Source organism: Hippoglossus stenolepis, chromosome 4, assembly GCF_022539355.2.
Source record: "Hippoglossus stenolepis isolate QCI-W04-F060 chromosome 4, HSTE1.2, whole genome shotgun sequence".
Lineage (NCBI taxonomy): Eukaryota > Metazoa > Chordata > Actinopteri > Pleuronectiformes > Pleuronectidae > Hippoglossus > Hippoglossus stenolepis.
Window position 1 is genome coordinate 22,910,631 of NC_061486.1, and position 16,454 is coordinate 22,927,084.

Below are 16,454 nucleotides of genomic sequence, written 5' to 3' on the forward strand. Positions count from 1 at the left end.
TTTAACACAGTTTATGAATTTACTACCGTTCAGGATTGTTGCCCATCCTCCTCATCCATCCACCCATTATCCATAACATTTATCCTTTGAGAGGTGCAGGGAGTTAGCTGGAGCCAATTCACCAGCAGGGAGGGAACCTAGGCAGGGAACACCCGGACAGGTCCCAGCGTATCACAGGGCCAACTATGCACACTCATGGACAAAATAGAGTTTCCAATCAACACAACCCCAACCTGCACGTGCACTGTCCGAAAGAAGCTGGAGTATCCAGAAAAAAACCCTCAAAGACAACCTCCACACAGTAAGGCCACCGGCCAAGCTGAGATGCGGACCGAGAACCCTCGTGCCATCCCCTCTTTCATCCTCAGTTCTGAAACCTGTTTTTTAACATAAGTGAACGGTGATGCCGTACACTAACTGTGATAACCGCTTTTAGCACATAAATCTTGTGCTAAAAGCGGTTAGAAGGAATTGCACATTGAATTATTCTGCGTTGCTGGTCACTCCAAGCTGCTCTGATGTACCTCGGGCAAAACAACTGCCATCCCTGGAGGGAGGAAAGCTGTTGGAGAGAAGAGCCACTGCCAGCACCAGTCTGTGGAGCACAGTTTATTCTAATTCCTCCGCAGGACATTAATGAGCCAGGATAGTGGCTGTCTTAATGGGCAGCCAGACAGATTTTAAGTGTCCCATGGAGTGTAATCCACAGAGGTACAACATCACTGCTGCAAGGCCCAACAGATTGCTCTTAGTCTTCATTTTGCTGTAAGTCAGCTTCTAAGCTGTTCATTATAAAGGGCATGCGCCCAGTATGTTTTAAGCCTTTTTAAGCATCATGGACATTGGTCATGCCATCACATATTTTTACACAATTTAGACTTCAGCTTTTAACACTGCTGAACAGAGGGACATATATACAGTGCTTGTTTTTTAATATATTTGTAAGCAGTTGTTGTTGTAAGATGACATGTTACTCTAAACTCTACTGAACTGCGACTTCATACTATACTTTCTAAAATTCAAAATAATTGCACCGTGTTGAACTCTCTCTCTCTCTCTCTCTCTCTCTCTCTCTCTCTCTCTCTCTCTCTCTCTCTCTCTCTATCTATCTTTCTATCTTTCTATCTATCAGAGCTAAAACTGACTATTTTTCACTATAAACCTGGCTTAAACCAGTTTGAATAATAAGAAAGAAGGAGTTATGCTATTGTTTCTCGAGGTATAAAAATGCAAATTACAATCAGGCAGATTAAAATGTTTTGCACCTGCAGCAGCAGTTTATGTGTAATCCATTGCAACCTACAGCACATAACCCTTACATCCTGCACTTGTCTGCTGTCAACATGCAACTTTTCCAATCTGTAGTAGAATTATGGTTAACAATCATGATCGTGAAGATTAACCAGGGGAAATGTCCCTGTGGAAATCATTGCGCTGGATTTGTCTACATAGGCTGCAACTAAATTCCCATTCCCGCAGTGGATCTGGCTTTCTGTGTCACATCTTGATTCTAATGGATGAGCAAAGTGATCCTTCAGTTTGACTCTGTTTCTCCAAAGCCCACATTAACAATATAGCAAGATATGAGAGCGCTATATAAAAGACTAACTCCAGTACCTATATTTACTCAAGCACATACTGTACTGCATATGCTTCCTACTGTGGGTTGTTCAGGCGTACAGAGTATCTATTGTACGTGATAAAGGCGATGATTTATTCTCATGTCGGCTGCTTCAACCCCTCTGTTGCCTAAGGCTGGACAGCTTCACAGCTGAATCTGCAGAGAAGCTCAGTCACCTTCAAGGAGAAAACCTACAGCACACACTGAACAGACATCTAACACCGAGTGAATTTTGCCCAGTGGAGTTGGGTTCAAAAAACGAGCTCTGGGTGTAGGTAGACCTGCTTTACACGCACCCACATGCTGCCCTTTGTTTTTTCAAACCTCCGCAGCTTCGTCAGTAGCTTTCAAAACATTTGTGCAAGGCCTAATCCCTCCGTCTTGTCGGGCTCCGTACACATTATTACAATGTGCAACCATGTGTGAAATGAGCTCCCAGTGATGAACATGTGTACTCAACATATGGACACGCAACACATGTATTTTTTCGAGATAACATACATGTATTGTATAACGTGTACATTACAATGACATTTACTGTATGGCATTTGCAAATTGGTACCACTTAATGATGAAGGACGCTTATCGTCACTAATGGTGTGAATTATTGTAAGCAGGTACGATGAATTATAAAGAGAAGCTTTGTGTGAAAATTAAATGCGTGGAAGTGCAGCTTGTTTGGTCTTTAAGTTTCTGGGTTCCCAACAATTACTGCACATATGAGTAAAGTGAAAAGATAACATTATCAATCAGCTTTGTTGACCTTGTTGCGGAGGGTGGAGATTTAAGGCTTTTCCTAATTGATTAGAAATAAAATGGTTGAATTACTTTACTAAGGACAGTCAAGACAAAACATGATAAAACATATAAACAAACAACTTCAGGTTATATTTTTTTATTACATTTTACAATTATTTTAAAATGAATATAGTATTAACAAATATTTAATAACCATTGAAGGTTGTGTCAATATTCCATTCTATTTTATTCTATGCTGTAAGCCATGATTTACAGTAGCAGAACTGCAGACACATTAGGTGTGTATTTCTGGCCCCCTCAGCACTTTGTGTGTTGTTTGGCCAAGGCGACAGAGGGAACCATGAAAGCAGAATGAAATGACAAGCCGTCCGCTCCCATAAATGAGATCTGGATGCTATTTGCTGACATTGGCAAACTGAGCAGAAACTAAATATGTACTGTACACGGTCAGGCAGTGCGGCGCTATGGAAGCATGCTAACACCCGTGTGAGAAACAGCTGGGAACCCACACACACACACACACGCACTCATGCTTGTACGTCTATCTTAGTGAGGACATTCGTTGACATAATAATGCATAATACATTCCCTAGCCCTTACCCTAACCTTAACCGTCACAACTAAATGCCTAACCCTAACACATACCCTAACCTGAACCTAATTCTAACCCTAACCCTAAAACCCTCAAACAGCCCTTTGCATTTGTGAGACTTTGATGAGGCAGTTTAGAGAGGGAGGATCACAAAAGTCAGATTAGTTGTCTACGCAGGAAAAAAAGCATGTTCTTATTTCATTTTATTGTATTTCCCAGTGTGGTTTGATACACAACCTGCAGTGACCAGAGGTTTGAGTTCATTCCATCATATAATACACATTCCCACAGCACCATTAGGCTCAGTGACTATCAAATAGCTATTCAACGGCATTTTAATACTAACAATTCCACAAAAACAACCAAGAAATAGCTTCAATCCGTCCTTTTCATTGCTGGATGCCCTCCCTCTCGGACACAGTGGCCTGAGTGTGAAAATAGGAACTTGAGAGAAAGCGTATTTGTCCAATATGCCTGATGTCATGATGGGTGTCAACGTACAACCCTGTCTCCTAAAAGAGTGAGGCGATGTGTGATGACACATGAAAAACGCCTTGTGACTCCAGCCCAGACCTCACTGGAGCAGTGAGCACGGTTTTCCACCCAGACGACTCCGAGTCCCTGCTAACTGAAGAAATACATAGAATTAAACACTGAAACCTGCTATATTGATATCGCCAACGTACATTTCACTGCTTTGTCCCCCCCCCCATCACAACAAGGTTTCCTGCTTTTCCTCTGGACCTTTCTCATTGTCTCATTAGTGGAACATGGGTGGAAACCATGCACTATGATTGTCTTTTTTCTTTTCAGGACCAAGGAGGAAAGTTGCTCGTGCACCTGTGCCGGTCAGGAGAACATCCTCCACCACTGCCCCCGGGTTTTCTGAGGCAGGTGTCAGAAATACAAACGTACAGCCCACTTAACTCCAACCCAAGCTCCCCCCTTTAACTCAAGCCAATGCCCCGCGTTTGTTTCTGCTGGACAAGTTGTTATTTTCTGTCTGGAAGGTAGTGTTCAGCTCCCTAGGGTCACCAGTGGGAGAGCTCTGTCTGACTTAAAATAAACACACACACACACACACTTCATTTTCCTCACACGATCCCCTTTTTCCTCGTATGTTTTTTTTTTGAAAATGATTTAATCAAAGTGAATTAACAGAATCCAAATTCCAACCGGACCTTGTGCAGCATTGTCTCTTGCTGGTCCTTGCTGTGAGAGCAAATCTCTCCATGCCCCTCTGCTATCTCAGCGTCCAAACGCTCGTCATGAGGATTATCAGCGATGCATCAGGCTGACACTGACTCTTCTTCTTCTCCTACCCCGGGTTCGTGCATCTCTGCAACGTGCATAGATCCCCCCCACCACCACCACCATCCCATTCTCACTTCCACCGTGCTGCTGTCCACGCCAACACGGGGACAAAGACGCCAATCTCCCCGCTGCTGCTCCAAACCTGATCGGCATGGAAATTGGTTCCTCTCTGTCAAGCTCACGTGCACGCTCTCAAAGCGCCCCTCACTTCTAATTCCGACCCCGCCAGCCAATCAGGCGCGGAGGAAGCACAAAACAAGAACAGAAAGATAAAGTGGCATCATCATTTCTTACCTCGTTCAGAGACTTCGGTGTGAGACTGCTATTCCCAGTGCAGGCGGCAGAAGGACTCCCATTCCTTCTAGAAATCCCGTTTTTGTCCCCGCCGTGTGCTGTTGTCCCCCCCCACCTTCCTCTGCCTTGTCCCTTGTCGAAAGAGAGGCAGCGTTCAGAGCATCCCCTTCTTTTATTCTGCCGTGCCAGCGGACACCCGCCTTCATGCCTTGGATGATGGAGATAAAGAAGGAAAGCAAAGAGAGGACGCAAGCTCCCAGGATTTATTTCCCTCCTCCCCTCCCTCTCCGCTCTTCTTGCGCTCACACACGCTGAAACGGGCGCATGAGGGGAGAGACGTCAGAGTCTCCCAGGCGGCGATGTATGTGTTTTTGCTCCGCGGCTCCCCACCTCTTCTTTCCCCCCCTCTTCTCTACCTCTCTGTGTATCACCCTGCCGCCGTCCCTCTCTGTTAGTCCCCCTGTCCGTGGCTCGTTGGTTCACACTCAGACGGAGGCTGCTCTGCCGTGACGGGTGAGACAGCTGTACGCGTGCAAAGACATCTGTGAATGTGCTTATGTGGGGGGGGATACTAAAGTAGCCTCTTAGCTGAGATTGAGACCACCCTCCCCTCCTCCCTTTCAGAGATGGGCTTTCTAATGGCATGTACCATTAAAGCTGGGAGCAGGGTGGGCTGCAGCACTGTAAGGAGAGAGGGGGATGGAGAGACACACACATACCCAGAGGGGGAGAGAGAGAGAGAGAGAGAGAGAGAGGGGAATGGGGAAGTTGCTCAGGGAGAGGGGAATAGAAGGAGAGGGATGGAGGTGAGGAGTTCAAGAAGAAGATGTGGTTAAAGACAAGAAGAAAGAGAAACGTATGTGTTCCCTGTACAGGATGTAAACTGCGAAAATAACTGGCGAACTGTACAAGCTTCAGACCGGGTCATTTTTTTTTGCAGCTGGCAGAAGCACCTATGACCTCACTGTACAGACCCGTCATCCCTGATGAAGACGTGTAAAGACAGCAGCTTGGACATATGCAGGATCATCATAAGACAGGAGCATATGCTGGTTTTGGCAGCGGTGAATTAATTCTGGTAGAGCTGCAATTGTGTCACAGATAAAGCATTCCCTCATGCATGACAGACTGCACAATAGCACACGTGCAAAAACATATTGCGGAAATTATGTGGAATGAACACAATTGTTTTGCATGCGCAGAGAAATAAGTGTAATTCTACTTTGAAAAAGACATAAGAGCTGTGGAGAATGTGCGCACTATGTGGCCCAGACTTGCCTTTACCGTGTGAAGAACGCAGCAGGTGAGTCTCGGTTCAGACGCGTTCATAACAACGGCAAATTAAGTTCAAGCTAAGGCTGGCATCGGGATGGAGTATGTGGGAGGCAGGACGTAACATATAAATTCCACTGCGTAGATTACAGCACATCGACACTAGTGTTGCCATTATCACCAAAGCTCTTGAATCTCGTCTTTCCAAAATGACACCTTTGTCAGCTTGTTCCATGTGATCCTGGGATATTCGTATTTGTATTATTTTTTTCAGTTGTGTGCCTTTCATGTTTTACATACATAATCATTTTACCTTTGCAAACAACTACTGCAATGTTGCACACTTGTCTCTATCTCTCTATCTATCTATCTATCTATCTATCTATCTATCAATCTATCTATCTATCTATCTATCTATCTATCTATCTATCTATCTATCTATCTATCTATCTATCTATCTATCTATCTATCTATCAACGCGCCCACTCGCTCATGGTGAATCCTCCGGGAAATCTCCTGCTGTGTTCTCACACGGGCTTCCTTGGACATTATCCAGAGTTTTACAAGGGGGCTGGCAGAGGGAACTGACAATTGTCCGCACTAACTGACTCGGACATTTGCATTCTCACATACAGTCCAGGTAATTTCAGGAGTTGTCTGAAAGCCGCTATAGAGACTCCACAGCCTACTGTATGTGTCCAGATGCTACTGTAGCTTCAGTAATTGGCAGAGACTACCCTAAAGCCAAATCCACCACAACATTTCCCTCCACCTAAAAAAACCACCATCGAATTTCATGCGTCACTGAATAAAGAGCGCGTCTGTTGTGGAGGTGAGACAGCGTCTGGTTTGAGGATCTAAAAAAACATCACCCACGCCCAGCTCACCTCCTCTGAGGCTGGAGGAGACCTGGCTCTCGGAGGAGCTCCACCAGAGGGCTGGAACAGGAAGACACGGGGCGGCTGGAAGGAACGACGATGCTGGACATTACACAAGACCACAGGGGAGAGACAAGGGGAAAAAAGACATGATTTTGCTGAGTGCATCACATGCATGAAAATGAGCAAAACAAAGACACCTCTAAACATTTTTTTTTTAAAATTATGTCTGGTATATTAAAACTCACAGACTACTTTGGATTTTGCCTTACAACAATTTTGCCTTACAAAATCAGGCAGCAGCCAAGAGGGAATTGAAATCACTAAATTGCTGTTGAGAGTGCAGCAGCTAATGCGATGGTGTGTGCGTGTCGGTAAGCCTGGATAACCTGAAGAAAAGCCCTGATCTAGTGACTGCATGCTACATTTCGCTGCAAAGTGTCATGCAGTATTTTGAGCTTCAGGCCGTCAGTCGGCCTTGGCGCGGCTGACTCGAGGTGCTGCATCAAAAAACATGAGCGTGTCACACGGGTGTTCGACGGAACAATTTACTGGAACGGATGAGTGTTCCAGGGCGGCTTCATCGTGGGTGAAACACAAAAGGAAAAGGGACCTATGTAAAGGGACATCTGATCAGAGTGTTGTATTTGTAGACTATTGGGCGTTTACACCAATCAGCCTCGACATTTAAACCCGCTTTAATGATGTGGCTGGTCTGTGTATATGTTTTTTGCCAGTTGTTTGAAGATATTGAAGCTGAACCTGGAGCATAATGGAAGTTAGTGCCATAATAATAATTAGTATGAGAATAGTGGAAATGCACTTCTTCAACTAAAAGAATTCAGCTTAGATTTAGATGGCAAAGGATTCATTGCCTTTAAGTTTTTATATTTGATCTGAGCATATCATGCAGTGTGTTGTTATTGCTTCAGTAAACCTGGTTTACTACAACAAAAGAAATGTGAAAAATGTCTCAACAAAGCACAGCAGCCACCCAACACAGAGCTTAACAGTGTGGTTCCGGAAGTAAAAAAAATCCCATTCATTTTCTGCATAGAGATTTTAATTATCAGCCATAATCTTGTAACCATCCATGGTAGACTTAGCACGAGCTACGAGATTGTGAAACAATGTCATATGCTCCTCTAGAAGCCATGAGTCCAAATGATATTGCTGTTTTACTTGCGAGGAAAAGTACTACACTACCCACAATCCTTAGGTGTTACAGCAACTTCTGATTGGTGGAGCTAGCTGTTACCATGGAAATGTTTACCACAGCTATGAAAATCGTGGGCTACATTCAGATCGTTCAGTGTTACATAATGTTTACTACAGATCATGATTTCGTATTATTGCAATTGTAAACAAAGCACTGTATGTTGCTAACAACACTAACGAAACACCACCACACTAGATAACTACACTATATGAAATACTAAATACATACATACAAGACACAAAGTACAATATTTTGCAACACTATATTAACAACAGAGTTCAATTCATGAAGGGCTGGAAGTCATTGGAAAGGGATTTGGGTTTATGGGATGCATGGTTCCTTTACTCTTAAAATGATTATGTACACAGTCCTTTACTTGTTTCAAATGTTCTAAATCAAATGTTTTATGGTCTCGATTCATCTTGTAGTTGGTCGGCCTGGTTCCAGACTTAAGTCTCTTTACATAAGAATTTTCTGAAACGTCAATGGAGAAAATGAATGACCAATTTACGTCCAGCATGAGAGCCGTTCTAAAAGTGGGAGGTCACTGTCATTACACTCTCATTGCCTTCCTCTCAGAATGATGTGTTTACATAGGGGGCTATTTCACATGTTCTAATGTTTGCAAAGAAAAATAGCTGTTTCCAAAGGTTACTGATAGCTAAGCTAAGCTAACCTACTGCTGGCTGTAGCTTCAAATTCCACGGTCAAATATAAAGGTTGTGTCGGATTTTTCCCCAAATTTTACACGGTTGCCACGGGCTCCCCTGTGCGAGGTTTCATGTTCTCATGTGCAGGCCACGTTTACAGGGGACCCCACTTGACCCATCAGTGTGAATGTGAGCTTGGAGTGTGTTTGATATATGAATCATTTGAAACATGCTTGTGTAAAGGACTATAAATAAAGCTGACTCATCTATTCAGACTGTGAACAGAATGCGATTACACACACAGTGCCCGTCCTGACATGGGCCCATACCATGTAGCCACGGAGTCAAGGTCGTGTGTGTTGGGTCAATATATCAAGAATCCACCCTGTTCCTTTCTGGGGACATATGCTGTTTAAGTTCAAGCTTGAACCTATGGCTTATTTCTGTATGTGTAAGTATGTCACGTATGTCTTCAATCTTTCACAGCTCTGCCATGACTGTGGGTAGTGCCTCTTGCCTTTTTGGAAGAGTATGATTTTCTTTTTTTCCACCAGCCATCTGGTGTGTCTTTTCAGGCCTAATAAGAGGGAAACTGAGAGGCATTGGAGTTCAACAGATGACACACACGCACGCACACACACACACACACACACACACACACACACACACACACACACACACACACACACACACACACACACACACAGGACAAGGGCAGCAGATGGAAGGGGCCCAGATCATGCTGCCGGTGCTGGAGCCAGGCCACGGTGTGTGGGCCCCACCGGCCTCCTTGGTTCTCCATTGATATCTAATGTTCGGACAAACTTTGAAGACAATGTCATTTTGCTTTGTCTGGCAAAACTAGACTCACTCTGGGAATTGTTAAGCAAATGCATTTCTTTGGTTGGATGATAAGTGGAGATATCATCCACTGCAATCTGCTAAAAATCAATTTGGAAAGAAAAGTCGGTAGAGCTGCAACAGAGAATGCTTGATTTAAAAAATGTGCCGCACACAGAGTGATGTTACCTACGGTTCCAGCTAAAACAATGTTTGTGAGGAATCAGCTATGCAACCACATCAAAATTCACTTAATTTGGATTTTCATTTGCATCTGCACCAAATCCATGAATTGTTCACTGAGAAATCAACGCGAAAAAAATCCTAGATATGCCCCCGAACAAAATAAGTTAGTCATGAGTTCTGTCTAAACAATTGCCTTAATCATTTTCTTAGTTCCTATTTGCTAAAAATATAGTAGTCTAATGGCTTTCTGAATTCAGTTCACGGTGCACAACACATTAGCACAGTTGTGTTTTTAATGTCCTGCAGGGTGGCCTAGAGGCACACACTTACCAGGGAGGAGGAACGGCAGGGTGAAAATAGAAAAGCGTAGTGTAAGGGCTGCTTTTGACACAATTATTCTCTACCTCCCAGCAAAAAACAAGAGAGTGCAAATATGCATATGTTTGTGACCAATAACACAGAAAGTATACAGTGTGGCAGCTTGTCACTGTTTTTCCAAGATGTCTGAGTCTATCGTATCTCTGAAGCAGACAGCTCTCTCTCCCTGGTGTGGATGAATGACAGTGGCCTGGATGTGATGGCTGAGGAGAACATTAAACTGATCCATGGGCAGGTGGCCGGCCCGGTAACTGCCTGTTATAGCATCGCTGCGTCTGCAGCCTTGGGCCATATCAGTACTTGGAGGTGAGTGTGTTGCCAGGTGACCCCCACAGGTTGTCCACACGACTGATAGCAAGGCTGCACTGGCCCCATTCCCTGACAGCATATGAGCATAAACGGGAACTTGTTGAACGAGGGAAAAACATTGTCAATAATAAAATAAATACCTGCTTTTACCTCAATAAAGTAAAAGGTGTATTAAAAGCAGCAACAAATGAAAGCAGAGACTCAAAAGTGAAATGTCTCTCCTTATATTTTTGTCTTGGGAGGGTTGTTGAGTCTTTCTAACAGTCTTTGTCCAGACAGACGGGTGTAGTGCATCTGTGGGCAGTTGGGTTTCTGTCGTCATATTTACTTCACCATCATGTAGGACATGATGTCAGCTGGGTGTGTGGTTATGTACTGGGCCTTGGCAGCATGCGTTTTGGGTGACACCTTATGTGTTGACACAAATTCCTTTGTCCTACTACTTGTTTACACCCAAACCCAGGACGTGTTGTCAAGCAGTTGGTAACTGCCATATTTTGATGTCACAAAATGCTGTGCTAACATTGAAAAAAGATGCTACTGTATTAGATTGTAGGCTAATGTTAGCAGCTCTGTTCCAGATAGAGTAATAATGATAATAAGATCCAGTGCTTTAGTTGAGGTATACATCTAACTATTATAAATGTGGACCTTCTCGTCACCTCCAGATAGGAAGTAACCCTGTTAGTCAGAAGGATTATGCAAAGACTAACAGTTTTCCATGAAATGTTGTGGAGGGGGGGGACATGACCCAGGGAAGAAACCATCACATATCGGAGCAGATCCAGATAAATGGGCAGATCCAGGATTACCCTTCTAGTTTATAAGGTATAAAATTCAATGCTTAAAAAATGGATAAAAGTAAGAACTGAATCACAAGAAAAACTAAAACACGCTCATTTATGAATTTCTTTTCCAACCCTAGTGGTTGAGGTAAGCCAAGCTCCACTATAAAGCAAGTCTAACCCTTTGACCACAATCAGATGAGTGCAGAAAAGAAATGAAAACAAGAGTGACACTAAGAATTGTCTGGATCTTTCTTTTAATGGTTCATGAGAGAAACGTAGTTTACAGTATCTTCAAAAGCTCAGAGGGGATGGCCAGAGAAGGGACTCAGACGGATAAACAAACAGCCGCCTGACGCCTTTGATTCAAGGGCAAATCCTTGGACAGCTACGAATCACAGATTGACACTGGCATCTGTAGGAGGGCTAAACTGCCGACACCAACCAGTCCAGATTAAAACACTGGATGTCGGTTATTCTGAGGCTACATCTACACTACGATGTTTTCATTTGAAAACAGCATTTTAAAGCAAAATGATCTCCGTCCACATGAGTGTTTTTGGCTCAGTTTTGATCACCCAAAAAGCCTGAAAAAATGCATGTGCACTAGAAATTGCTAGAATAAAAGCACGTCTCCTATGCATGTAAGCAGTTGTATCATTGTAAAATACAGAATTTAACTGCACAGCAGCAGCAAAGACACCAGGCTCAGCAATGCTTGTAATTGATGTTACATTCTACACTGGTAGCTGAGGCTAATGTCCCTTGTTTTCTTTCAGAAGGGGGTCATGTGATAGGAGCCAGACGAATCAGCAAAGTCGACGTTGTAACCCAAAAGACCTGGTCAACAAGCAGTTGTAAGTGTCTACATTGTTTCCAAACATCTTTCCTTTCTGCCCGTCCATACTAAAAGGCAGCTCCGGAGTTTTCAATCTAAAACAGGGACAGCAGCGGTTACTGCAGGTTACTGTTATTAAAGCTACTGCGGTCTCCATACTGCAAACATCTCGAGTCCATCTTTGCTGGGGCAATGAAAGTCTCTGACATTTTTAATAAACAAAACCTACTTCAGGGCTGGAGGCAGCTGGTCTGCAAAAACATAACGTTCATTTTTCATTGGACAAAATGACATCAGTAGAGAAACAAGGAAATTGGAAAATCTCAGTGCTCGATGTGGGCAGGGAGTTCGGCTGCAGCCAAAATTTTCTTCACCAGCAAAACTGTTACTTTGGTAATAGTAGGTGCAGTGTAGCAGTAAGTGCTACTAATTTCTGCAAGGAGATCAGGGTTGGATGCTTTCCCATAATCTTAAAATGATTTCACATGGGGGTTGTTATATGAGAATGTATGGACCTTCTTAACTGTGCTGAGCAGAGGTTGTTACTGAGTGTAGAGGCAGCAAAGGAAAATATGTCGTGTGCAGTCGTTTCACTTGGCAGATGTGAGGAGAAGCTTTTTCATTCACAGATTTTTGTCCTCTCCATTCACACTTATTCCAAAAATAAATATGTTGCACCACAGCTGGACTGTGAGCTGCAATTGTGTGTGATGTTTGATCAAACCTGAAACAGAGTAGACTTTCTGGACTTACTTCATACTTCACCTCTCATCCAAGAGGCGTCTTCAGGTCCAACAGCTGCTGGGAGTCCCAGGTATTTCATTGAGAAACTCAACCAAGTCCAGTTGACCTGTTTTTAGGTCTTGGATATACCATGACCTGGATGACTGAGAATCTCCACAGCCAATGACATCACTGCTCCCCTAAAGTGAACACACAGCATCTTGATCGTCCCCTAGTGGCTGGCTGCAGTAATGGTCATTAAATCTCACCTTCTCCTTGTTAGTGGGTGAGACGTGAACCACACTAAAAAGTAAAAGTACAGACCTGTGTTATCTGTTATTTACGGTAGTTCTTATCACATGGATGTATGTTCAAGTGCTCAAGTTTGGTTTTAATTATATCCACCAGGGAGGTTATGTTTCCGCTTCTTTGTTTGTTTGTTTGTTTGTTAGCAGAGTGTTACACCAGACAGATTACCATGTTACTTGCGGTGTGGGTCGGGGAAGAACTGGTTAAATCAGATCAGGGGGTGGATCCAGGAATTTTGTTTCACTTTCTTCTACATCGCGAAATAAAATATTTTTTCAACATTTCTGTTGACAGTAATTAATGTATCTTGATGAAAAAAATCCAGCATGTTTAGGGGACTGATATTTATTAGTGTGTTAAATTTGGTGTAGATGCAAATAAAAATATGGATAAATGAATTTAAATGTGCTGACATTAGGGGATTGTGGCTTAAAATCTGAATTGTAAGAGGAAGTGGAGACACATTGTTCATCTTTGTATATTGTCAATGACGGTTAAGTGGATGTTTAGGCCACCAAAACTAACACCACCAACATCTGACACTGACAACTTACATAACCCTTCTCCTTTCTCTGACTGCTTTCACTCCTGATAGATCAGACCCTATAATCATTCAGTGTGTGTGTGTGTGTGTGTGTGTGTGTGTGTAACCTCCCGCCCAACCTAAAATATGAATTTGGTGCGTAGACAACTGTAACTCAGTAATGAGGATAACCCTTTTTAAATGGTCGTGTTGACTCACCTCCACTAATATGACTTCATTACTGCTTTTTGGTGACACAGTGTCCTGTCACAGTTCCATGAAAAATATTGACTCACCCATTAGTCACACAGGTCAAATGTAAGGCGGAATAGGATTTAGGTAAAAATGACAAATCACGTCTTCGTAGGCTAAAGTACATCTCTTTGTGAGGGAGGTCTCGTGGAAAACTACGCAGAGCGAGCGGGTAATAAGCCAGAGTTGCTTCAACAAAACAAATGTCATTTTTAAATATATGGAGCGATAACTGAGTTTGTGTGCATGATGTCAAAAAATGTAATCACCGAAAGGCAAAATGATATTGGCAAGCATAAATATTCCCTTTAATTGCATCTGCATGTATTTATGCATATGGTTGGTGACTATATTCCTTAACATTCCCACTGATTATGTAAATGTTTTCTCACATAATTAATGAGAGTAGAAACACACACAGCTCATCTCAGATTCAAAAACGACATTTTCCAGGATTTACACGTAACTTCACAAGCGGTGTGTTTACTTGCAGCCGAGCTGTGTTTTGACGCTGCAGTGTGTATCACCTCTGAGAGTTGAGAAGGGGTGAGGGACGTGATTTCAGGCGCTGGTATAGGATATGATGTAAAGGTTATGTTGTTCCTACACCCTGAATAGTAGGTGTAGTTTCATCAGTATGCATTGGCAAATGGTTAGAGTCCGGGAGAAAATGTGATTAGGCATGGCTGGTGGTGCGGATGTGCAGCTGTAAACAGGCAAAATGACTCAAAACCGAACTCAACAGCACATTAGCTGCATACATTAGATGATCTATTCAGTGACCCTGTGCCTGCTCTTCTGAAAAATCCAGCGCACGCAGATCGCTGTGTTCGGAAAAAGCAATATCACTTTACCGTCAGTTTTGCACTGCATTAACAACCTCCCTCCCTGATAGATGATCCAAAGGCAGCACTTTTCCATCTGCACTGGTCAGCAAAGCCACACTTTGATTTTCTTCTCTTTCTAGAGATAGGTGCGATTCACCTGTTTACTGCTTATTAGTTGTAATGTATAGAAATCATGGAGAATTAATCTTCAACAAATGATTATACTGAATATGTAGAGCTACTTCCTTATGTTAGCTCTCCTAATACTACTGGAAGAAAAGTATCAAAAAAAAAGATCAGAGAATTTTTTGGAATCTAATCATTCGCTTTAATTGTTGGACAATATGAAGTTTGAAGATGGTGTATGACTTTAATAAAAGAGTCGTAAGGTGACTGTCATAAGTTTGGTGCTAAAGATAAATCCTTGTCTTCATATGAATCTATAGGTTTTTTGTATAATTAAACACATTTTCAAGTAATGAATACACTTTAGTTGCTAAGCACATTTCAAAGAACAACAAATACAATGTTGTGCTTTAAAGGTGATTGACAAAATGTAGGATGTTAAAAATGTATTAAAAACTAGTTAAAACATTGTTAGTCAGACTAATGCATACCAAAGCAATCAATAATAGAAAAGAGAACATTAAAAGAAAGATGAAATAATGTAATCGGTATAATCAATATTAAACCTCTAGTGAAATATTGATAATGATAAAAATAAATGTGAATAATTTAAACTTGAAACACATCATAAAAGCCAGACTAGATAGCTGGGTTTTTTAATTTATGTTAAAAAATATCAAATTTTCAGCTCCAGTTTTGAAGTAATGTAGCTGTTTAACTGTCTTCTTTGGTAAAACAGAAAGGAGAGTGTAACAGTAGTCTAAGCTGCGAGTTGGATATGGCAAAAACACTGTTTATATTACTGTATATGAATGTTGTTGTTTTTTCATTACTGCTAACAAAAGCAGCAGCAGCAGCAGAAAATGACATCTGAATGGAGTTTGCAGCTTTGCCCCCGCGACTCGAGCTCATGATTTGCTTGCGAGGCAGGTTTGTTTTAAATTTATTGATGAGGTTGGTGGAAGTGCAGGCAGAGACGTGAGGAGGGCTCTGTGAGAAAATGCAGGAAAAAAATGAAAATCCTCAGCTGCCTGTCAATCAACTGAAGCACTGGCTCCAAACAAACAATGGCACAGTTCTACCAACATCAACATAGATACAAAAACAAAATCTAACAGTCTTAATATGAGCAACATTCTTGTTTCACCAAGAGGCCAAAGCTCAGATCTTTGATGGAAAAGCAATATAGACAGATGAGGAATTATGTGCATTGCCAGAGTCTGATTAGATTAGATGACTAGACATATGTTATATATTCCCAATATTAGAAAATCACTACACACACTAATCCTCCGCTGTCCCTTAACAGTTGGGGATTTGTGCAGTACTGACCTCGGAAGTGAGACCTCTTTTCAAAATAGCTGAAACTGTGTGGATTTTTCAACATGAAAAGAAGTAGATTGTAAACAGATTGAGTGAAGCAGCTTCCAGATGTCCAGATGAGTGTTTTCTGGAGCAGAGCGCTGCTGAGCTCCTCTTCTTCCTCTCTGTTTGCTGATGGCAAGGATGGCAAGGTTAAATAGGTAATTCAATCTACTTTATTGATGAGAGGATCAATTGTTCAGGGGGCGATATTAATGTTTCAGCACTTAAATAAATCATGCATCTGACCCTGCATTAAATCTGATACATTATTGACGTCAAGCCAAGTTTCCCATAAAGTGGTCTGATGTCCGTGGACAGGATCCAGTTAGAGTTTTTTCCAAGCGAAATGCCACGTCAAGGAGCATCTGAAAAAAGCTCATGACATCACTTCATA

At 42.4% G+C, this 16,454-nt stretch overlaps 1 protein-coding gene across 7 annotated transcripts in view; it reads right to left on the reverse strand.

Annotated features, from left to right (window-relative positions):
* The window catches only part of b3gat1a (beta-1,3-glucuronyltransferase 1 (glucuronosyltransferase P) a), an 82,194-nt gene extending 77,057 nt beyond the window's left edge, over positions 1–5,137 (reverse strand). For 3 of the 7 annotated variants that reach the window (XM_035154577.2, XM_035154580.2, XM_035154574.2), the window contains exon 1: positions 4,581–5,136. The gene's annotated coding sequence lies outside the window, so the exon portion shown is untranslated. Of the gene's footprint in view, positions 1–4,580 lie in introns of all 7 variants that reach the window. The other 4 variants (XM_035154581.2, XM_035154579.2, XM_035154575.2 and 1 more) reach the window with 3 other exon arrangements.
* Between the last annotated feature and the right edge of the window lie 11,317 nt (positions 5,138–16,454).